Below are 25,481 nucleotides of genomic sequence, written 5' to 3'. Positions count from 1 at the left end.
AGACAAATTTACATTCTTTAGTGGGATGTTCTATGCCTCTTTCTCCAGCTCTGCCTCCTGCTAGCTCATGCAACATCCTGCTGTTCTCCCACACAAATACATAGCCTAGTGGGGTAGGCTTCCAGAAAGCACTGCCTTATAGCTTGTGAGTTTACAGTTTTTATGTAAACAACATTTGTTGGTAAAGATTTTATATTCAGTGATTTGGGAATATTCTGCCCCAGCATATTGTTTAGTATCTTTCCCTTTGCTTGGTCCACTGCCCCTGTCCCCCTACCAGCACTTCTAATATTTGATCATATTTGACTTACAAAAAACAGCAGTTTCATATGGTTCATCATAGTAGTTCTGATTTTGAGTAAATAGTATATGTGTTTGCAGCAACTTCATTGTTTACTCTTTTGTATCTTGAAATCTACAGCTAAGTGTGAGGAGATAGGATGAATTAGTCATTTTCGTGTAGGGCTTCACCTTTGGAGTCTTCCTGAAATTTTTCCCCCAAGCTTTTCATTTGGTTTACCTGCCCCCAGAAAAAAAGAAGAGAATCGGTGTAGATTCACTCATCACTTGTAAATATTTATTGAGCACTCATTGTATGGGTTCATTGATGAGTGGGATTATCTGGCATAAAAAAGATGACTTGAGAGTTTTGTTTCATATAAAATGATGTATTCCAAAAAACTTCTTAGCTCTTTTTTTTTTTTAAAGAAGAATAAAGTTTTTTGTTTTTTTTTTTTTTTAAACGTTGGCACGAGATCATGACCTGAGCTGAAGTTGGATGCTTACCCGACTGAGCTACCCAGGTGCCCCAGCTTTTCTTAACTCTTGGCGTAGGGGAGGGGAGATGTGGGACCAAGTGTAATGTCAGAGAGGAACTCACCCTAATACACTTGCTTTTTATAAACTAAGTATTGGCCTAACAATCTTCTCCCTAAATAATTACTATGAGTCATGTAAGTTGCTATTCAATATGTGATTTATGGAATGCTTTTTATATTATTTCCAACTCTTGACAAAATATACGGTAGATAGGACAGATTACCAGCCTTATTTTACAGATAAAAAAATGAATCAGATGGATTGTGATTTGTCCAAGTCATATAAGTTTTAAGAATAAGAGCTAGACTCCAACTTAGATCTTTTTAAATTTAAAGCCTCTGTCTTCCTGTGTTATCACATTGCTTTTCTTTTCTCTTTCCTTTTCTTTTCTTTTTTGAGGGAGTGCATGAGTGAGGGAGGAGCAAAGGGAAGTGGAGAGAGAATCTTAAGCAGGCTCCACACACACCGTGAGATCCTGACCTAAGCAGAAGTCAAGAGTCAGACACTTAACCCACTGAGCCACCCAGGCACCCCTCCACAGTGCTTTTCTGATAACTTTTACATTTACATACATATTTTCATTTTGTTTTTTATAACCCTTTTCCATTTTTAAATAAATCTGTCAATAAATTTTGAACATATACTATGTGCCTGTTATTTCTTCAAATAGTTTTTCTGTCCTTCCTCTCCTGTGCTCTAATTTTTCATAGGTTAAATTGCTTGCTATTGTCTCAAGTCTTGAGGATCTGTTCTTCACCCTCCCCTCTCCTCTCTCCCACTCCCCTGCACCAACAATTGTTTTTTCCCCCTCTCTGTTTCATTTTGGATAATTACTATTGCTGTATCTTTGGGCTTTCTTCCGTGGTCTTCAGTCTGGTAAAGCCATCTAATGTATTTTTCATTTTTGATATTTTATTTTTCATCTGTAAAATAGATTGGGGTCTTTTATATAATATTATATAGTATCCCATTTCTCTCTTTTATTATGTTCATGTTTTCCTTTACAGTCATTTTTTCAATTTTACTTTAAAAAAAATTTTTTTTAACGTTTATTACTGAGAGATAGAGAGACACAGAATGTGAGCAGGAGAGGGGCAGAGAGAGGATGAGACACAGACTCCGAAGCAGGCTCCAGGCTCCGAGCTGTCAGCGCAGAGCCCGACGCGGGGCTCGAACTCACAAACTGCGAGATCATGGCCTGAGCCGAAGTTGGTCACCCAACCAACTGAGCCACCCAGGCACCCCTTTAATTTTACTTTTAAGTAATCTCTACACCCAACATGGGCTTGAACTCACAACCCCAAGATCAAGAGTCACGTGCTCTACCAACTAAGCCACCCCTTCCTTTATAATCTTTTTATTTATTTATTTATTTTGGGGGGGGGGGGAGAGAGAGAGAGCACATGGGTGTGCATGCATGCGTGAGCAGGGAAGGGGCAGAGAGAGAATCCCAAGCAGGCTGCGCACTGTCACCGCAGATCCTGACATGGATCACAAACTGTGGGATTTGACCTAAGCTGAAAGCAAGTGTTGGACGCTTAACTGACTAAGCCACCCAGGCACTCCTACAATCTTCAGTGTATTTATAATAGCTGTTTTAAGGTCCTCATTTGCTAATTACATCAGTTGTCATTTCTTGGTCTTTTTCTACTGATTAATTTTTCTTCCTGTGGGTCACATTCTTGCTTCTTTGCATGTGTGGTGGTTTTTTACTGAATATTGACCACTGTGCATCTTACATCTTTGAGTGCTGAATTTTGTTGAGTTACTTTAAAGAATGTTAGATTTTGTCTGGCACAGAGGTTACATGCAGATCAGTTTGAGCCTTTTGAGGCTTGCTTTTAAGCTTTGTTAGGGTAAGTCTGGAGCAGCCTGTAGTCTGTGCCTAATTGAATTCTACTAGTAGGATGTGACTCTTAGCGGGACTCTACCCAGTGTCCCAAGTTATTTAAGGTCTCTCTTTTCTGGCTGCTGGGAATGAACTACTGCCTTCCTTGTGTGAATGTCAGGAATTAATTGGTCTATTCGCTTTTCAGTTTTTTTTTTGTTTGCCACCACACGTGCATAGATAGGATAGGACAAAACCCAGGGTGATCCCTCCGCAGATATCCTGTATTCTCTCTTTTCCAGTACTCTATCTTGCAAGTTCTAGTCCTCTTGAATCCATTGAACTTTTGATTTCTCTCCTCTTCTCAGGGAGAAAACTAGATTCTGTCTGGGCTCCCCCTCCTGTGCTGCAGCCTAGAAACAACCTCCAGGCAGTAAGCTGGGGTAATCATCAGGTACACCTTGTTCGTTTCCCTTCTCTTAGGGATCACAGGCCTATGCTGCCTGTTGTCCAGCCACTGAAAATTATTTCATATTTTGTCAACTTGGTAATTAGTATGGGGGCAATTCCAGTAATCCTTCATAAGCAGTAGTAGAAATCACTGTGACTTGAATTTTAATTTCTGACGTATCAAATGGGAATGAATAGGGGTAATTTATTAGAAAAGGAGATCGTGAATTATTTATAAAAATTGTAAAAAATGTATAGATCTTTTGACCCAATATAACTTCTTCTGAAAATTTATATATAACAGTATGAACAATGTGTAGGAAGTATTTGATTGATGATTTCTTTTTTTTTTTTTTGTAATAGCAAATAATTGGAAACAATCCAAAACCTCTTAATAAGGGGGTGATTAAATAAGTTATTGTGTATCCATACAATGAGCTATTGTATTGCTGTAGAAAAGAAGGTGTTTATGCCAGGTATGGAAAGATCTCCAAGATCTGTTATTAAATGAAGAAAGTAAAGTTACCACTTGGTATAGTATATTACCTTTTTTGTAATCAAAGACAAAGTAAAAAGAAGAAAAATATTTATTGGTATTTGCTTGTATTTGCATTAGAATGCTCTGAAAGGATACAGAAGAAACTAGGCTATTGAAGGATAAAAATGTGTGAGAACTTTCCAATATGCCCTTTATATTTTTAATTAAAAGAAACTTGAGCCAGATATGTTACCTATTTGACGTTTTTAAAAATTAAGTTAAAGATCTTTATTGCCCTATGTTGACAAAACTACTTTAGCAGGAGAGTGCCATAGGTATAATTTTGTTAAGTGTCAAGGGGTCAGCTTCTCTCTAACTAGGTTGAGCCAAGCCTTTTACTAACTTAGAAGATAAAAGATTTCCTTTCGGTTAATGTATTATTTAGGGTAAAACTAACTGCCACAGTGAATTCCAAAATATCAGTGGCTTAACATAGGAAAAGTTGTGGGAGACTGTCAGCCATCTGGTGATCCAGAGACCCTGGCCCCCTCCAATCTTGTGTTTTTGTTTCCTAGGGCTTTTTTTTCCCCAGTTAAATTTTTTTTTTTAAATATTTATTTATTTATTTATTTATTTATTTATTTATTTATTTATTTATTTATTTATAGCGTGAGGAGAGAGAGAAAGAATCTTAGGCTCCACCCTCAGTGCTGAGCCTGACCCATGGGGGCTTGACCACCCAGGCACCTCCCTGTTTTTTTGTTGTTGTTTTTTTTTAATTTTTTTAATGTTTATTTATTTTTGAGACAGAGAGAGACAGAGCATGAACAGGGGAGGAGCAGAGAGAGAGGGAGACACAGAATCTGAAACAGGCTCCAGGCTCTGAGCTGTCAGCACAGAGCCCAACGCGGGGCTCGAACTCATGGACCGCAAGATCATGACCTGAGCCAAAGTCGGACATTTAACCGACCAAGCCACCCAGGCACCCCATCCCCCTGTTTTTTAACCAACCTTCCTTCTTCCCTCCCTCCCTCCCTTCCTTCCTTCCTTCCTTCCTTCCTTCCTTCCTTCCTTCCTTCCTTCCTTCCTTCCTTCCATATAATCCACATAACATAAAATTCACCCTTTCAACCTCCTGTTCTAAAAATCCCTGGCCCTCAGGTGATCACCTCTCTCTTATTCACATTCCAATGGTGATACCTTTTCATGTGCAGGTACCTAGATACACCAGGGACGAGTAAGTACTCCCAGTGACAGTTGGGTGCTGTGAAAAGGAGAACAGAGCACACAAGTCCTGCAGACATCTGGCAAGCTTTGTCTTAGTTGTCTGGGCAAGTCAGGTCAGTTTCATGTGCCAGCCTTTGATTTGTCACATGAAGAAGTCATGTTCCTTCCCATTTTCTTTAGGAAGGTGAAAGTTGATAAACAATCAGGTTTTTCTTTTTTTCTGTTCTAAGGGTGTAGAAAGTTTTTTCTTGTGATCACTTTTCTGTGTTATAGTCTCTTTCATATAAAGTGTGGAAGCAGTTTCAATAGTACATAATTGATCTCAGTTCCAATTTTATAATATTTATTTTTTAAATTTGTATCCAAGTTAGCATACAGTACAACAATGATTTCAGGAGTAGATTCCTTAATGCCCTTTACCCATTTAGCCTATCCCCCTTCCCAGAACCCCTCCAGTAACCCTCTGTTCTCCATATTTAAGAGTTTCTTATGTTTTGTCCCCCTCCCTGTTTTTATATTATTTTTGCCCAGTTTCATAATATTTGCTGAGGATCAGGCAAATCTTGACCTGTTCCTTGTCATTAAGCCCCAAGCCCTAGGTTAATGAAACAGTCTTCCTTCCTTCCTTCCTTCCTTCCTTCCTTCCTTCCTTCCTTCCTTCCTTCCTTCCTTCCTCTTTTTTTGGTGCCATGGTTTTTAATCCATCCTTCTTCCTTCCTTTTCCTGGCAGCTAGGGGATTCCCATTTTCTTCTGAGTTTACCTATGACTTTGAAAGGACTTCGTTTATACTGTTTATTGATGAAGGCTTTTCAAGTTATGTTCTTTGCTGAAGAACATATATGTTGCTAGAACCTGAAGTTGTTGACTTTTGAGGCAGCCCATTCTTTGGATAACTGACCTTGTTCAAAAGGGACAAAGAAATTATACAGGGCACCTGCTCTGTGCTTATGTACATTATCTTGTTTAATGACCACTGTTTCTAAGAGGTACATTTCATTTTAGCCCCCATTTTATTATGTAAAATTTCAAGCATACAGAGAAGTTTAAAGAAATTGTACATTGAAAAAAATCATACATTGAACACTCACATACTCAATCACTGAAATTCTATTAATATTTTACTACATTTGCTTTATCACATAAAGATGTTAGTTTTTTTTAAGATATTTGTTAGTGTTTTTAATGTTTATTTATTTTGAGAGAGAGTGCACATGTGCTCATGCGAGTGGGGGAGGGGCAGAGTGAGAGAGGGGAGAGAGAATCCCAAACAGGCTCTACACTGTCAGTGCAGAGCCTGATGCTGGGCTTGAACTCACGAACTGTAAAGTCATGACCTGAGCCAAACACTTAACTGACTGCGCCACCCAGGCGCTCATGTTTTTTGTGTTTTTTAATATTTATTTATTTTGAGAGAGAGGGAGAGTGCTCACACGCGTGCATGAGTGAGGGAGGGGCAGAGAGAGAGGGAAAGAGAATGCTGAGCAAGTTACGAGCTGTCAGGACACAGCCAGCCTCCATCTCATGAACCATGAGATCATGACCTGAGCCAAAATCGAGTTGGACGCTTAACTGACTGAGCCATCCAGGTGCCCCAAAGATGTTAGTGTTAAACACTTACTGTAAGCTGGGTGAAAAATTGCATTCCATGTCAATTTTAATTCATAGTTTTTATTATACCTACTAAACAAAACATCATCCTACTGCCAGAACTTAAAACAAACAAAGAAACAAACAAAAAAAACACAACTCTTGCACCTTAGTAGAAAGCAACTGAATTTCCCTTCTTGAAGTTAGGAAAACCAGTGTCTTTTCTGAAGCCAGGTTGGCTTCATTCGGCCCTGGAAAGCCAGTATCCTTAGACTTTCCTTTTTCACTCAGTTTCTCAAGATGTTTTTTTCATAGTTTTCTGGTTCTGGATGTGTTCTTTCCATTATTTTAAGTATCAGTTTATGTAACTTAAAAGGAATTCCAGATGCTTTAAGGTATACCAAACTTGGGAAATTGAGCTTTCTCCTGAGTGGCAGACCCTGCAGCAAAGCATGGCAATCTGAATTGATACATGTTGGAACTTTTGCTATTATACATGAGGGTTTAGCAATGCCACATAATGGTGATTTATAGATTGCCTTGAGGTAGTGAGATAGATTTATTCTTTAAATTAATTAGAACGTATCAAGTAGGATGTAGCAAAAATGCAGAATAATTGTTATTCTGAGCCAGTATCCTCCATCACCCAAAATAATTGTTTGTTTAATAATTTAGTAATAATAATAATAGTTTCTATAGGATGTTGTTAATCTTTTGTGAAATGTCTGTGTTTAGTTTACTTTTTTAAAAATTCCATTATTTCATTTCTCCATTGGGTGATTGAGAGATCAGTATTTTGTGATGATAAATTAATTCCGTTGACACGCTGAAGTTTAGACATAGGTTTATTCTGTATTTCTTGGATTCAGAAGATGGCTGTCAGGTGAAAGTTTCTAAGTCAATTTAGTATGATTGGATATATGTTAAAATGCTTTGGTGTTAGTAATGACTCCTTTTTGCCAGAAGGCGTTTAAAATGTAGGGTTCTGGGTTATTTTTTCTTTAATATGTGGTTAGGTTACAAACTAGAATACTTGTGAAATGATGCTACTTGTTGAGGCAAACAAACTCATTTATATAAAATGTATTTATATAATATTTCTCCCCAATGGTTAATTTCTTTCCTTGCGGCACTTTTGAATTCATCATATTTCTAGCAGAAAAAAAAAGAAAGTAAATTCAACCATGGCAAATGTTTGCTATCAGCACAGAAACAGATTATTCAAGAAATAGTTGTGTGTATGGTTTTTTATTTTTTATTTTTTAAAATTTACATCCAAATTAATTAGCCTATAGTGCAACAATGATTTCAGGAGTAGATTCCTTAGTGCCCCTTACTCATTTAGCCCATCCCCCTCCCACAACTCCTCCCGTAACCCTCTGTTTGTTCTCCATATTTATGAGTCTCTTCTGTTTTGTCCCCCTCCTTGTTTTTATATTATTTTTGTTTCCCTTCCCTTACATTCATCTGTTTTGTCTCTTAAAGCCCTCCTATGAATGAAGTCATATGATTTTTGTCTTTCTCTGACTAATTTCGCTTAGCATAATACCCTCCAGTTCCATCCACATGGTTGCACATGGCAGGATTTCATTCTTTTTGATTGCCGAGTAATACTCCATTGTATATACATATATATACCACATCTTCTTTATCCATTCATCCATCAGTGGACATTTGGGCTCTTTCCATACTTTGGCTATTATTGATAGTGCTGCTATAAACATGGGGGTGCATGTGTTTCTTCGAAACAGCACACCTATATCCTGTGGATAAACACCTAGTAGTGCAATTGCTGGGTCATAGGATAGTTCTATTTTTAGTTTTTTGAGGAACCTCCATACTGTTTTCCAGAGTGGCTGCAGCAGCTTGCATTCCCAGTGCATATAGTTTTTGCAACAACATGTGGTCATTTTGCACATATTCAAACTAGTGATGCCCATTATTTAGTGTTTGTTTGTATTTGTGGGTTTTTTGTTTGTTTTTGTTTTTTTAAAGTTTATTTTGAGAGACAGAGAGAGAGTGGGGTAGGGGCAGAGAGAGAGGGAGGGAGAGAGAATCCCAAGCAGTCTCTGCCTGGACAGTGGGGCTCGAACCCATGAACCATGAGATCATGACCTGAGCCAAAATCAAGAGTTGGGCACTTAACTGACTGAGCCACCCAGGTGGCCCAGTATTTGTGTTTTTAATTCTGCCCGACCCGCCCACCCCTGCCCCAGAGCAAACTGATTAATTGGTGAGCAAACATTTAGTTATTCATTGTAATGAATTCTTAATATCCAATTTTGTCACACAACTTAGTTTAGAAAGTTAGTGGTTATTTTCAGGCTGTTAGGCCTATTCTGTTACTAATGGTTTATTTATTGATGAAGGAAAGTATTTTGATTAAGGATGAATATATATAATACTTTTTAAAATTTTGGAGTCAGAAATCCATAGATGCTAAATTACTTTGTGCAGGTCAATTTGGTGAGCTTGTTTCTTTAACTGTAAAAGTGAGCAGTTGTAAGGAGTAAAGATTGAGTGAGATGTACTAGACTTGAAAGCATTTTGTAAACTGGAAACCTTTCTGTGGTTTATAAAGATCTCTACTACTTATCAGGATGTTCTGTGGGAGTTGGCAGATTATTTCATGTCAATTTAGGGTTACTTGGAAGAATTATGGGTCTTTCAATTTTTGGAACAGCTTATGAACAAGTATTTAAAAATTATTTTTAGGGACGCCTTTGTGACTCAATTGATTATGCGTCTGACTCAGCTCAGTTCATAATCTCACAATTCCTGAGTTTGAGCTCCGCGTCGGGTTCTGTGCTGACAGCTCAGAGCCTGAAGCCTGGTTCAAATTCTGTGTTTCCTTCTCTTTCTGCCCCTCCCTGTTCACACTGTCTCTCTCTCAAAAATAAATATAAACATTAAAAATTAAAAATTTTTTAGATAATTTAAAGTAAGTATTCCCATTAATGTATGATTAATTTGATATTTGTATGTAAACTTGGATTTGATTTAATATTTTGGATTAGCGTTTATAGGCTGGTTTTTATGTTAATGATAAGTTTAGTGATAGAGGCCTCTTGGTGTTATGTGTCTACACCGTTTGGCTTAACTTGAGGGCTTATACCTATGTCTGTATTTGCTTTACACTTTTTTTTTTTTTTTTAATTTTTTTTTCAACGTTTTTTATTTATTTTTTGGGACAGAGAGAGACAGAGCAAGAATGGGGGAGGGGCAGAGAGAGAGGGAGACACAGAATCGGAAACAGGCTCCAGGCTCCGAGCCATCAGCCCAGAGCCTGACGCGGGGCTTGAACTCACGGACCGCGAGATCATGACCTGGCTGAAGTCGGACGCTTAACCGACTGCGCCACCCAGGCGCCCCTGCTTTACACTTTTAACAAAGGTAATTATATGCAGTACCATTTCAAAACAGGTTCTGTGTTTATGCCACTATATCATCCTTATACCCTTTCTCCTTTGTTTTCATTTTGGGCAAATTACCTAATGTCTCTGGATTTAATGTTACACTGGAGATAAAACACAGAACAGTTCGATTCCTTGTTTAGTTCCTTTTGAAAAACCAAATTGGAATTCTTTTTAAAAATTGGTGGCAAAATTCTCTTTGTCTTTTTTTTAGTTTGTATATGGTGTGAGGACAGAATTATTTCATAAAGTTCAAGGAGCGTGACTGTTAAGGTTTTTTGGTTTGTTTTTAAATAGTGTTTAGGGATGCCCAGGTGGCTCAGTCGTTAAGCACTGGACTTCAGCTCAGGTCCATGATCTCACGGTTTGTGGGTTCCAGCCCTGCGTCGGGCTTTGCGCTGACAGTTCAGAGCCTGGAGCGTGCTTCAGATTCTGCGTCTCCCTCTCTCTGTCTGCTTCTCCACCACTCGCTCTCTTTCAAAAATGAGTAATTGTTAAAAAAAAATTTTTTTTTTTTTAAATAGTGTTTAATCATGAACCGAGGTCCATTTCATTCTCTGTAAGCACTAATTTTTGCAAGACTGTTTGATAGTCTTCCCTTCCTGCAGAATTCTTGGGTCACATTTACTAGTGGTTTTCTAGTTATGTGGTACCTGCCTGACTGTTTATTCTTTTTCTAATCCAGAGGTATTCTAACTTTAATAATGCAGCTTTTTAGTTCAGGAAGTTGTTTGTATTAAAACATGAATCAAATTATGCAGGCATGGGATTAGATCTTTTAGGTGTAGTATAAAGGTTTTGAAAATGAATCTTTTCAAATTTTGTTAATATTTCTCTCTCTGTGGTTCTTAACTATATATAATGTGAAAAATCCGTCTGGGAAAAACATTATACTTAACATTAGAAAACCCACTTTATTTATTTATTTATTTATATTAAAATTTTTTTTTTAATGTTTATTTTTGAGAGAGAGAGAACACGAGCAGGGGAGCAGCAGAGAGAGAGGGAGACACAGAATCCAAAGCAGGCTCCAGGCTCTGAGCTGTCAGTACAGAGCCTGACGTGGGGCTCAGACTCAAAGACTGCCAAATCATGATCTGAGCCGAAGTTGGATGCTCAACCGACTGAGCCACCTAGACGCCCCTAGAAAATCCAGTTGAAATTATTGGTTTAAATAATGAGAAAGTAAGCCACTTGATTGTGTTACATACTATTGTATTTCATAAAGATTTTTGTATCATAGCATAGTGACATATTATGGTTGACTTTTTTCTTATTTTTAAGGATACGTTTTATTTATTTTGTATAGAAACAATTTTTTGAAAAGGAAATGTGAAGTTTCTGAATGAAGTATATTATACTGATAGATTTTTCTAATGTTGAACCAGGCTTCATCTGTTGTTTTTGATAGCAGAATTTAATTTGCCATAATTTTACTTAGAATTTTTGAATCAGTGATCATTAGAATTTCAGGACAGATTTATAAAATGAAATTTTTTGAAACTATAATTGATAAGAATATTATAAATAATAATATTAATTGTACCTTGGAAGAAACACATCCTAAGAGATGGCTTGTAAATCTGTTGCCAACAAAACTTGGTTAATTAACATTAGGCATTTGTGATGCAATTAATAGTAACATTTCCAAGGTAATATTACTGGTGGTGGTCTGCAAGGAACTTAGAATAAAGGGGATTCAAAGAGAAGGAAGAATCAGTAGTGTGTTTCAAAGCCATGGCTAGTGGGAAGAGCTGCCCTGAGTAGCTAACATTAGTATTCATGGCAAATTGAGGTTTTTAGTGAAATGTCTGCATTCATTTAGATTTGTTTTTGAGAGAAATAAGAAGTTCCTGAAAATTATGGGTTTGGATAATGGCATGGTAAAATGATTTTTGTGTTCAGTGTAGATTGACATAAGGAAAATATGAAGGAGCTCATTGAGTAAGCTGCTTTTGTAATTCAACTGTGAAGTAAAGACCTGGACAGTGGTGGTCTAGTAGCGATGGAGATGGGATTGATGGGAGACTCATTAGCTAGGAAACATTTAGAGTACTTCTGTACATTTATTTGAAAATTTTGGGTAAATATTGTTTATTTCACGTCCAAAACTTAATGATGGGTGCTGGGAATATGGTGATTTTCATACCCCTCACCTCCCACTCTTGAAAAGACATGCTCCCTGCTCTCATGGAATTTACCATCTAGTGGAAGAAGTAGCCGTTAAAGAATCCACAAAATAAATGGAAAATTAGAGCTATGAGAAGTGCTGTGAAAGATAAGTATGTGGACATTTGATTAATCAGAGTCAGGAAATATTTTCCCGAGGAAATGATTGAGCTGAAGGAACACTAAGGCTTAAGCAGGTGACAAGAAGTCAAAGTTTAACTGTTAGGCTATCTCCAAAAATACATAATTCTTAGCTTGTATTGAATTTGAAATGACAGCCAGGTATTTCAAGCAATTTCCAGTAAGAGGATGTAAATTTGGAACTACATCTTGAACTGAATCTAAATTTTAGTCATTGAGCTTAAAAGGCTGTAGTTGGAGGTATGAAAGTGGTTGGAGCCTCTTAAAGAATGTGTAAATAGAAGAGTATGATTGCAAGGACTGAGCCTGGGGAATGCTCACAATTGAGGGTTGGAAAGAGGCTTGTGAGGGAATTACAGGCAACAAAAGGAGTGGTTGAGAGTTAAAAGAAGATTTAGAAGAGTTTAATTGTGGAAACCAAGGAGGGAAATTTTAGTTGTGGGAGCCAAGGAAGGAGAAATTTGAAAGGAGGTGGTAGTGGTAGTAATCAGTAGGGTAAATAGCGGAATAGTTAAGGTTGATAACTGAGAAAAGAGCATTACTTTTGTCAAATTGAGATAGAACAGTTTCTATAGAATCCAAATTTGGACTCTTTGAGACTGTTTTAGTCTATTTCAGAAGTTTGTTAGAGGCAGGAGGGGAGACTATCTGGAAGGAGGATATCCTAGTTAAATAAAGATTTTTCACGATTAAGGAAATAAGTTTATTTTAGTTTAAGAGGAACCAATAGAAGGTGAAAGATTGGACGTGCTGGAGAGGAAGAGGATGAATATAAATGCTTATACAAGAAGAAAGGGGTGAGCAGATTCAAATCAGTTTGGTAACAGAAAACAAGATAGATAATTTTTTTGAAGTACTAAAAGGCTATACCCCTGGACTTTACAAATCTTACCAGTTCCCAAGAGAGTTGATATCTCAGGTTTAACTTACGATCCACAGAGTAAAGATTATTCTGCTTTTCTTCTTTTTTTCCTTCCTCAGAACTGTTTCATTCTGAAGTTCAATTTCAGCAAAAATAAAAAGATGTTTAGCTCTATTGTCCAAAATAATTGTGTAGCTACTTTCTAAATTGTCATAGTGTTAATAGTGCAGAGTAGTTTTGGGGTGAATCCAAACCCTGGAGGCTTTGCACCCCACAAATAATGCCTGGGTGATCTCTTAAGAAAGTAGACAAAAAATGGCTTAAATGGCATTCTGGAATAGATCCAGAACAGTTGGGAAAAGCACCACAAGCAGCTCCTGTAAAGAGAAATTGTAGCTTTAGGAATGTAAAATGTCAGGATCACTAAGAGTAAACATTCTGGATCTAGCTAGAAGTTTTTCAGTACATTATATAATACCTAAACTTTCTCAGTGCGTCTCCTGATTTTGTGTCTGTGTAGAAGGACCTAGCTTTGGGGGGCTCTAGGGACTTAGTTGGTTAAGTGTCCAACTCTTGATTTTGGCTCAGGTCATGATCTGACAGATTGTGAGCCCTGTGTCAGGCTCTGTACTGACAGCATGGAGCTTGCTTGAGAGTCTCTCTTTCTTCTCTCCCTCTGCTCTCGCTCTCTCTCTCTCTCTCTCTCTCGCCCATGTGTGTGTGCATGTGTTCTTCTCTCTCTCTCAAAAAATAAATAAATGCATAAAAAAATAGTAACCATTGTAATGAATGTGAAGTGATATCTTATTGTGGTTTTGATTTATTCCCTAATGATTAGTTTTGTTGAGCATCTTCATGTGCGTATTGACTATTTGTATACCGTCTTTGATTTGTATACCTTTGTTGGAGAAATGTCTATTTAAGTCTTTGCCTATTATTAATTGGGTTGTTTTTGGTTGTTGAGTTGTAGGAGTTCTTTATATATTCTGTATATTAACCTCTTATCACATAAATAATTTGCAAATTTTTTTCATCCCGTGGGTTGTCTTTTTCACTCTGCTGATTGTGTACTTTGATGCACAGAAGTTTTTAATTCTGATGTATTCCAGTTTATTTTGTCGTTGTTGTCTGTGCTTTTGGTGTCATAGCCAAGAAATCATTGCCAGATTCAATGTTATAATAAATGTTTTCCCCTGTGCTTTTTTAATAAGAGTTTTATAGTTTTAGCTCTTACATTTAGGTCTTGGATCCATTTTGAATTAAACTTTGTACTTGCTGCTGTAAGGTAAGGGTCCAGCTTATTCTTTTGCATGACGATGTTCAGTTTCTTTAATACCATTTGTTGAAAAGACTGTCCTTTCCCCATTGAATGGTCTTGGCATCTTTGTTGAAAATCATTTGATCATATATGCCCAAGTTTATCTCTGGGCTCTTTATTCTTTCCCATTGGTCTATGTGTCTTTATGCCAGCAGCACAGGTTTTGTTTGTCGTTGTTGTTGTTGTTGTTTGTTTTTTGTTTTTTTGGAGGGGAGAGGCAGAGGGAGAGAGAGAATCTTAAGCAGGCTCCACACTTGGCACTGAGCCTGACATGGGGCTCGATCCCACCACGCTAGGATCATGACCTGAGCCAAAATCAAGTGTTGGGCACTCAACTGACTGGATCACCCAGGCACCCCAGCACCAAAGTTTTGATTACTATAGCTTTGTAATAAGTTTTGAAATCAGTAAGTGTGTTTTGGCTATTCAGGATAGGGTCCGTTGGGATTCTATATGAATTTTAGAATGGATTTTTCAAAAAACATTATTGGGACTTTCATAGGCATTGCGTTCAGTTATAGATCTCTTTGGTAGTATTGACTGCATTAAGTCTTCCGATCTGTGAACATGGCATGTCTTTCCATTTATTTGTGTCTTTAATTTCTATCCAGAATGTTTTGTAGTTTTCAGTGTGTAAGTCTTTCTCCTCTTTGGTTAAGTTTATTCCTCTGTATTTTTTTTTTTTTTTCTTTTTGATGCTGTTGTAAATGAAATCATTTACTTAGTGTCATTTTCATATCATTCATTCTCCTGGGTTTTTAACTCTCAAGCTTGTCCACACTGAGCCTGGAGCAGTCATCAATTACAATTCCTGTGTTCCCCTGAGTACTGGTTCTAGCAGTGGTCTCCTCCTGGGTTTCAGCTTCCGGTAAGCTGTGATTCTCTGTACTTACCTGTCTCTCCAATTTTTTTCTAATGCTTATTTTGAGATAGACAGAGACAGCAAAGGAGGAATACAGAGAGAGAGAGAGAGAGAGAGAGAGCGAATCCAAAGCAGGCTCCTGGGCTCTCAGCGCAGAGCCCAACACAAGGCTCAAACTCATGAACCTTGAGATCATGAACTGAGCCAAAGTCAGAGGCTTAACTGACTGAGCCACCCAGACACCCCTGTCTCTCCAAATTTTGGCCAGAGTTTACCCTGTGACTTCAGTTCTCTGATAGATGTAAGAAGAATTATTAATTTTTAGTTAATCTTTTTTCTTGTTGTAAAGATGGGAGTGATGATTTCAAAGCTCTTTACATAGCGACCTAGAACCTGGAAGTCTCTTAGGCTCATTTTGTACTATTTTCTAATCCTTAGCTCTACAATCAACCACTTCTCCAAGGATCTCTTTGCTTTTAGTGGAGAATGGTATTTAGAAGCCAAGGTCCAGGTGCTAAATGTGCTCAATGCTTCTGAAGTGTTACTGCTTCAACAGGCAGAGCCAGAAAATGTATAAAGTATGTGTGTGTGTGTGTGTGTGTGTGTGTGTGTGTGTTTGTGGGTATTTACATACACACTTTCATATGTACGTATGCGTACCCAAATGTGTATGTATACACACAGACATCTGTTCATATCTATATGTATAGACACACATGTTAAAAAGTGATTTTTATTCATATCAATACCTCCAGCACCACAAGGTTCATTCTAGCTTTCTCCCTTTCCACGTTTATAATTCCCTTCTCTGACAGTGAAAAACTTGGTTCCTAATATCCTCAAATTATTTATTTAATTTCTGAATCCTGTAGTATGCTTAAAATAATTTTAGAATGCTAAGCTATGCCTTTGTGAGAAAACCTACTAGAGTTCAGTGTTTGTTTATAGCACTTTTTGTCATTAGACTGAGGATATAGAGTAAAAAAATACTGTTAATGAGCCACTTAAGTTATTCTCCCTTCCCCTTCCTTCTCTCTCCTTTATGGTTATGCTGTTAATTTGAAATAGAGTTAGGTTCATTTTTTTTCCTTTGAATTGCATTTTTGCCTCCCCCCAGTCTTATTTTTAAAATTTTGGGTCAGTAAAAATAACATGGTTCTAGAATTACCTTCCTGCTGAACCTTTTACCCCATTCCCATCCTTCCATCCTTTCCTGCACATCCCCAGCGTAGCCAGGCTCTCAGTTTTTAGTGTATACTTTCTGTTTCTTTATGTACAGGTGAGCAGATATACATATATTTTCTTAATTTCCTTTCTTACCCCAGATGCAGCATAGTTTACTCTTTTGCATTTTGCTTTTTTTCACTTAACGTTATATTTTGGAAATCACTTTAAATCATTTCATAAATATCTTCCTTAGTTTATTCAACCACTTTCCTATGCATGAGTATTAAAGTTATTTCTCTTATTTCACAGCTATGAACAATTCTGCAGTGAAATGCCCTGTACTTACGTACATTTCCTAGAAGTGCAGTTTTGTTGGCTTTTGCCATAGCACCAGCAGAATATAAGTTCAAAAGAAAATAAAATTTTTTGAAGTTTTGTACAACTTATTGTTCACAGTTGATTTTTAAAAAACCTATTAATAGATGACTTCCCAAGTACTGCTCCTGGGTGATGTAACCTGGCTGAAAAATTCCACCTAGCTGAATTGTTCTAAAAGTTAAACATGCAAAAAATCGAAACAAGAAGCATCTCCTTATCTCAGTAAGTTATATTCGAGTTCGTAAACTCACTTTTAAGTAAAAAAATATTATATACTATTTCATAATTATTTTTCTTAATTATTTGTTCGTAGTTGCAGTTTTGGGGAAGAGATTATGTCATCTACAGCTCTGCAAATAACATGAAGTACAGGCCTGTCACTTCTAGGGGAAAAAAGCTAGAAGTATATTAACAATACTTAGACTTTTAAAAATTGGTGCTCGATTTAAAAACCCAAAACGTCACAGCATCTATCGTTAGTATGGATTTGATTCTCAGGGACTTCCTATGGTGAACCGTTGTTTTTCTCTTACCCAACCCTTGGATCTCCTAGGCCTGGAAAAAGCTCACTGGGATTTGTTCTTATCCCTACTAAGAGCAACATTTTCAATTTAGTTCTTTGATTTAGCATCTTTAATAACCTTTAGGATTTAGATCTGTGTTTTAAAAAAATGTGCAGCATGAGATTCAGCTATTCTGGAAGTGTTGAGCTAATACCTTTAAATGAAGATCTCTTAAGTTTTTCTTTTTTTTTTTTTTTTTTAAATTTTTTTTTTTAACGTTTATTTATTTTTGAGACAGAGAGAGACAGAGCATGAACGGGGGAGGGGCAGAGAGAGAGGGAGACACAGACTCAGAAGCAGATTCCAGGCGCTGAGCCATCAGCCCAGAGCCCGATGCGGGGCTCGAACTCACGGACCGCAAGATCGTGACCTGAGTTGAAGTCAAGTCGGACGCTTAACCGACTGCGCCACCCAGGCGCCCCAGATCTCTTAAGTTTTTAAAATAGTTTATGCATTTAAATTTTCAAATCCTAGTGTGTTATCACTACTTAACATTTCTGGGGTAGCCTTGAACCGTCTGATTCATGATCTCAACCCTTTCATATGGATTATTAAGAGCTGGCTCTTAAAACCGTTTTCAGGATCAGGACACATTAACCTATTTCCAACTAGTTAAAGATTACTGAAATGCCTTGTAAGACCGTGTCATCTTGGTGAAAACATTGTTTCAGAGGTCTTTTCTTTTCTTTTCTTTTTTTTTAAGTTTATTTATTTGAGAGAGAGACAGCTCAAGAGGGGAAGGGCAGAGATAGAGGGAGACAGAAAATCCCAAGCAGGCTCTGCACTGTCAGCATGGAACCCGACATTGGGCTCGAACTCAAAAAAACCATGTGATCATGACCTGATCCAAAACCAAGAGTTGGATGCTTAACTGACTGAGCCACCCAGGTGTCCCTGAAAGGTCTTGTCTTAAATCTTGTTTTAACTAGAGGACTCAGGATAATCTATGTAAATGGTATTTTGGGAGAAATTAAGAAAACCAAACCAAGCCAATATTTCTAGACTGGGTAACTTTTTGCATACTGAACCACAGCAGAGCAGAATAGTGGTACAAGTTCAGAAGATGCTCCCATAGTCTCACATAGACACTATATGTCCTGGCATGCATATGGCTTTAGTCTTTTTCCCTCTCCCACTTTTTTTTAAGTGAATTCTTTTTTTTTAAGTTTATTTATTTTGAGAGAGAGAATGAGTATGAGTATGAGTAGGGAGGGGCAGAGAGAAAGTGGGGGGCAGAGGATCTGAAGTGGGCTCCATGCCCATAGCAGAGAGCTCCTTGGGAGGCTCAAACTCACAAACTATAATATCATGACCTAAGCCTGAGTTGGATGCTTAACTGACTGAGCCATCCAGGTGCCCCACCCATCCTTTTTTTATTCAAGTAATACATACATAGTTTTAATATATGATTATACAAGTCAGAGTGCTACCAGGTTTATAATGGAAAACTGTAATCTCTATTTTAGCTCTCCCCACTTTGAACTCAATTTTAGCATTTTATTTTTGCATTTACCTAATTTTTAAGTAGAATATTTATGTTGTTCTCTTGTTACTTTTTAATATTAGATGTTATCTATTGATTTATTACAAATGATTTACATTTAGTCCTCATAAAGCACACTTGACAGTATTTACTTTGAAATTGAACTTAATAGAGCAAGAAATCCTACAACGCAAAGGATAAAATAGACTGCTATACCACAGACAGTATTCAGACAAGTCTGTAGATGTAGAATATGGTATTAATTGGCTCAGTTCTGCAGAAAGCTTTTACCTACTTTAATGAGATCAATTTTGGTCCATTTCCTTTTTGTCTCTGTCTCATTTTTATTCATCAATCATGAGTCATCAACATACTCATATAAGTAAACAGTTTTCCAAAAGAGAGATCAAACTCATTGCCTTTAGGTCTGGTTGGTTTAAAAAAAAAAAAACAACAAAAGCAAAAATCAGCCCAAAGTTGTGTTTTATTCATCCTTTTAGCTTTAACAGAGAACAGAAAACAAGTCTAAGCGATTGCTATAAGAACATTTTAGTGTGAAGTCAGAATACTTAGAGCAAAACATGTGATCCCCCTGCTTTGATGTTTTATACTTTTTGTCATTGTACGTGGGATTCTCATTACAGATTACAGTCGTTACAGATTACACTCATTTAGCTATGTTTCTTTCTCGATCCATAGTCATGGCCCATTTTAACTTTGCAGAGTTCTTTGTCAGAAGACATTTCTAGAGTCTGCCTTTGGTGATTTCCTTTGTGATTCAAACAATTGATCGGAATAGATTTACTTAGAACGTGTGTGAATCTAGTTTTTAAATTGGGAAATGTTTCCTTCTACATAGGAACAGCTAAGCGTATATATCTGGTCACTTTGACAGAGATTTATCTGAATTGGCATTCAGTTTTTAAGTTTAATAACTACTGAAAACACCATTTATATAAAACTCCCTATGGATTTATTTTTCCCTTTATAAACAAGTATACCAGGCAGCATTAATACAAAAGCTGTTGCCCTAGCTTTGGCATTTTACTGATCTTAGAGATTCATTTCTCTTTCTTGACGTTTATAGAACCTGTATAGGCTTTGCTATTAGCAAAGTGGATAGGATAATCCTCTGAAAGTTATTCTTTGTGTATTTTTGTTGAAGTCCAGGTTTGTGGAGGGTGGGGTCCAATATATAAAGTATGATAGAAGTCATTAGAAAAAATGGTTTGACCTCAGTAAGACTTCAATGTTTATTTTCCTACATTAGAATTGATACATGATTTTCTCTAAGAAGTAAAAATAAAAATATTTCTTCAGCTACTCATTCAGGTTCCTATGCATAAACAGAACCTTGTCAAGGATTGGATTTTATTTAAAAAAACTTTTTAAGTTTATTTATTTATTTTGAGAGAGAGACAGAGAGAGAGAGAGAGAGAGAGAGAGAGAGAGAGAGAGAGAGTGAGTGAGTAGGGGAGGAGCAGAGAGAGAATGAGAGAGAATCCCAAGCAGGCTCTGCACTGTCAGCCCCAATTGTGGGGCTTGATCCCATGAACTGTGAGATCATGACCTGAGCCCAAATCAAGAGTTGGACACTCAACCGACTGAGCCACCCAGACACACCCCAAAGATTAGATTTTAAATGTAAAGAATAAAAAATAAAGTTTTTTTCAGTAGGCCTCATTGTTTTGGTTTGGTTTGGTTTGGTTTAGCAGTTTTTGTTAAAGCATTTTTCCCAAACCTATTAAATTAAAATCCAGAATAGATCTGTTCGCTAATTTCTTTAGCAGTCTTGTTTTATGAAGCACCCATTTATGCCCATTTATGTCTTAGACCAGACATTGGCAATCTACAGCCCATGGACTAAATCCAGTTCACAGCCTGTTTTTGTGAGTTTCTGGAGGTAAGAATGGTTTTTATAGTTTTAAAAGATTGTTAAAAGAAAACACCAAAATTGTAGAGATTGTATGTGGCTTGCAAAGCTGACAGAAATTATGACATGTCCCTTTGTAGGACAAATTTGTCCTAGAATATAATATATTATGTACATATGTCTCTTTTTAATGGTTTACAGTCCATCCGAATTAGCATCATCTTCAGCTAGAACAATGTTTTGCTATAATCTCTTTAAGTAATCCTGCATTTTTGTAGGAATTTGCTGAGTTTGTCAGTTTTTATATTTGGTATGGACTTTTATTAATTAGGGCCAGTGTGATGCTGCAGACTTTGATTAAACTAGTTTGGGTTTTTGAGAGACAGAGAATGTGCATGGTGCACACGTGAACCAGCACACTTACGCATTCTCTCTTGGGTGGGTATGTACATTTTTGTGATACTGCTTTAGGGGTGGTAATGAATTTGAATATTGCTATTTCTCCATAGATGTAACATTTTCTCTTTGATACCTTTGCTGCATAGAGAGAGTGTTGTTTCCTTGAGGCTGTTGTTTTGATGTTAAATTGGGTTGTGTATGGTTGGTTTGGCTGAGAGTTTTAATAGTGGTAGACAGCTTCTGGCAAAAATCCCCTGGTTGCCTGGTTATAATGTTTTGTCATATTTTATTGGTGGTAAAGCATACTTTTTATTTTTTACCTTAACATCTTTGAAATCAGGATGCATCTTAAATTGTATGAATAATTATAATTGGCAGAGTTTTTTTTGCTAGTGGTACATGAAATAATGGGGCATCTTAAAATCATTTAGGTATGGCTTATATAATCTGCTTATTTATATTGTCTGTTAGGTGCATCATTTTCTTATTCCTTACATTAATTTCACTCCTTCTTACTTTGATATTGCAGCCAGAATTCATTACTTTGGAATCTTTCATCATTTAAGCGTTTTAAAGGTTTGCTTTGAGGGTTATTGTAATTCTTAAGTTCGTGTATTGATTTAGATCATAAGCACCATCAGCTGTATCTAGTCAACAGAGCAATTTTAGGAAAATGAGCAGTTAACATAGAATATTTTGAGTAGCACAGTATCCAGATCTGTTATTGTTAGTTTAGTTAACAGATGGCCTGTAGCCTGGTCTTTTATATTAGTTACTATTTTGTTCAGTATATTGTAGAAGAACATTAACCAGAAAACCTGTTTAGCTTTAGCCTTAGCTGAAATTTTCTTTAATGCTTGCAACTGGGAATATGTGAATTTATAGTCATATCCTCTTGATGAAAAATAATTAGAAATTACATAGTAATTGTTTTAAGACCTTTAATATCTCCCAAGGTGAGCCTCTTTGTATTACAGAAGACAGTACGTTTTTAAAAACTTACTTCAATGTAGAATCACATGTCATTAACTTCAAAAAAGGCAAGCCAAATAAAAGGAGAAAGAAGGTGGGGATTACTGCCAACTTTAAATATGCAAGGCCTAAGATAGTGATTCCAAACCCTAGTTGCACTTTGGGTGATTTTTAAACTATCAGTAACTAGATGTCTCAGGTAAATTAAATCAGAATGTCTGGGAATGATTGCTGACATTGATTTTTTTTTTTTAATTTTTATTTTTTAGAAAGAAAGAGCATGAGCAGGGAAGAGGGGCAGAGGGAGAGAGAGAGAGAAAGAGAAAGGGAGTTGGAGGGACAGATGGAGGGAATCTTAAGCAGGCTCCATGCTCAAGTGTAGAGCTCAGAGCTCAATGTGGGGCGCAATCCCATGACCCTGGCATCATAACCTGAGCTGAAGTCAAGAATCTGACCTTCAGCTGACTGAGCCACTCAGGCGCCCAGAGTGTTGAATATTTAAAAAAAATTTTTAATGTTTATTTATTTTTGAGAGAGAGAGGGAGAGACAGAGCACAAGTGGAGGAGGGGCAGAGAGAGAGGGAGACACAGAATCCAAAGCAGACCCCAGGCTCTGAGCTGTCAGCACAGAGCCTGATGTGGGGCTCGAACCCATGAACCGTGAGATCATGACCTGACCTGAAGTCTGTCTGAGACTTAACCCACTGAGCCACCCAGACGCCCCTGGAGCACTTAATATTTTAAATACTTTAAGGGGTTGTTATTGTATTACAAAAGCAACTGGCATTGAATTTTTTTTCATTCTATTATTATTTTATTACAAAATCAATATCTTTATAGATTTACCCTCATATTTAGCACTTTCTTTGTTCCTCATGCCTTCTTGCATCTCTGATCTTCCATTTGGGACAACTTTCCTTCTGCCTACAGTACATTCTTTGGAATTTCCTTTAGTGAGGGTCTCCTAGTGGCCAGCTGTCAGGTTTTGTTTGTCTGGAAAGGTCTTTATTTTACCCTATTCTTAAAAGATATTTTTGTTGGGTCTAGGTGTCAATTATCTATTTCTGGATAACAGACCATCCCAAACTCAATGACTCAAAAACAACAACTGTTTCCCCATGTATCTGTAGGTCAGCAATTTGGGCAGGGCTCAATGGGATGGCTTGTCTCTGGTTTACAGGGTGTCAGCTGAGCTCATTCGTGTATCTACAGTCATTTGTCAGGTCATCTGGGGGCTAGACAGTCATATGTCTGGTGATCGGCTAGGGTGAGAGGGGTAACTGGGCAACATACCTCTCATCATCCAGCTGGCCAGCCTAAACTCCTTCACGTGGTGACTAGCTTCAAAAATCAATATAGAAATGATAAGTTCCTATGCACAAGCACTTTACAAACCTTTGCTGTCATATTTGCTGACGTCTCATTGACCAGAACAAATTGGGTAGCCAAGCCAAGATTCCAAAGAGTGGAGGAATTAGCCTCCATCTCTCTTTTTTTTTTTTTTAACTTTATTTATTTTGAGAGAGAGAGAGAGAGAGAGAGAGAGAGAGTGTGTGTGTGTGTGTGTGTGTGTGTGTGTGTGAGCTGGAGAGAGAGGAGAGTGTGTGTAAGTGAGAGAGAGAGAGGGAGAGAGAGAATCCCAAGCAGACTCCAAGCCGCCAGTACAGAGCCTGACACAAGGGTCAGTCTCATGACCCAAGAGACAATGACCTCAGTGGAAACAGAGTTCAGTGCTTGACCAACTGAGCCACTCACGCACCCCTAGACTCCATTCCTTGATGGGAGTAATGACAGTATCAGATTCAAAAGGGTGTTCATAAAGAAATGGGAGGGGACAAAAAGAAATGGGAGAAATTTGTGGCCTTAAAAAAAAATCTTTCCATAGAGAATTTTAGTTTGGAATATTTTTTCTTTTAGCACATTTCCTTCTGTCCACTGTCTTTTGGCTTTCACTGTTAGTATTGAGCAGTCAGTTCCTGTGGCTTCTTTTCAGATATCTTCTGTTTCCCTCATTCACTATGATTTTTCTGTGTGGTAATTTCCTTTTATTTGTTGGGCTTAGGGTTTACTGAGTTTCTTTTGATTTAAATTTTTGAATTATTTTTATTTATTTATTTTTTTGAGAGAGAGAGTGCACGTGTGAGCAGGGAGGGGCAGAGAGAGACGGAGAGAGAGAGAATCCCAAGCAAGTTCTGTGAGTCAGTGCAGAGCCTGATGTGGGGCTCAAACTCACAAACTATAGATCATGATCCAGCCAAAATCAAGTTGGACGCTCAACCAGCTGAGCCACCCAGGCGTCCCTGAGTTTTGTTTTGTTTTTTTTGGTTTAGTGTCTTTCATCCATTCTGGAAAATTCTCAGCCCTTAACTGCCCTACTCTGTCTCTTCTAGAACATCAACCAAGTTAGATTTCTTACTGTTTTTCCATGTTTATTTATTTATTTCTGTGAAGGTTTTAATATACACAGAGTGGGGAGAGGGCTCAGTCCTTGGCAGCTGCAGTCCTCTTGGCAGTCAAGATTTTGCTTAGGTCTTCATGTTTCCTATTGGCCTGGTTGTGTGTCCTCACTCTTCTCTTGATGATCCTGAGGGCCTGCTTATCCTTGGAGACTCATAACAGCTTCAAGGTGCTCTGCTTGTATGAGGCAAAGCGACATAACTTTCCAGTCATGTCCCAGAGGAATTTGGTATGTGTGGTCAGGCATCCACAGTGGTGCCTGTGCCTCAGCTTGCTCATGTTCTTGGTCATCTTGTGGCCTTTGTTGAGGTGCATGGCCATGGGGTATCACAGAGCCTTTTGTTCTGTTCTTCACTGGCTGCTGTGGTGGAAGATTTCACATTTATTAACTTCTTCATGCTATGTTCTGAATAATTTCTTTTGAGTTACCTTGCAGTTTACTAGTTTTCTTTTCCATTATGCCCAGCTGCTTAACTCTTTGTACTTTTTTTTAAACTAAATTACTATAGTTCATCATTTTTTCCTTTTTTACATTAAGACATACTTTACATGTAGTAAAATTTGCTTTTGTGTGTATGTGTGCACACAATCTGTGAGTTTTAACACATGGATAGATTCATTCCTTTTGTCTCTATGCTTTTGCCAGTATCTCACTCTTGATTACATTTGCTTTATAATAAGTCTTGAAATCTGGTACAGTGTCTTTTTACTTTTTCAAAATTGTTAGACTCTTCCGGTTCTAGATCTGCTAGATCACTTTTTATATTTTATTCTGTAAAGATTATGTCAAATTTGTCTCATTTCTTTAACTTTTGCTGTACTATAAGGTTCCATTGGACCCAGTTTTAGTTTTTTAGTTTCTCTTTTGAAGAAGAGTACTTGTAAGAATTGATATCTCAAGACAGATACCATATGTTTTCACTCTTATGTGGATCCTGAGAAACTTAACAGAAACCCATGGGGGAGGGGAAGGGAAAAAAGAGGTTAGAGTGGGAGAGAGCCAAAGCATAAGAGACTCCTAAAAACTGAGAACA

General features: G+C 37.4%; 1 protein-coding gene and 1 pseudogene across 2 annotated transcripts in view; one reads left to right on the top strand and one right to left on the bottom strand.

Annotated features, from left to right (window-relative positions):
- The window catches only part of GLG1 (golgi glycoprotein 1), a 150,549-nt gene that overhangs the window by 11,487 nt on the left and 113,581 nt on the right, over window positions 1-25,481 (top strand). The window lies entirely within an intron of this gene.
- LOC122495193 lies at window positions 24,367-24,904 on the bottom strand (annotated as a pseudogene).

This window comes from Prionailurus bengalensis, chromosome E2 (assembly GCF_016509475.1).
Source record: "Prionailurus bengalensis isolate Pbe53 chromosome E2, Fcat_Pben_1.1_paternal_pri, whole genome shotgun sequence".
NCBI lineage: Eukaryota > Metazoa > Chordata > Mammalia > Carnivora > Felidae > Prionailurus > Prionailurus bengalensis.
The sequence above is the reverse complement of the archived record's forward strand: the minus strand, read 5'-3'. Positions and strand labels throughout refer to the sequence as shown.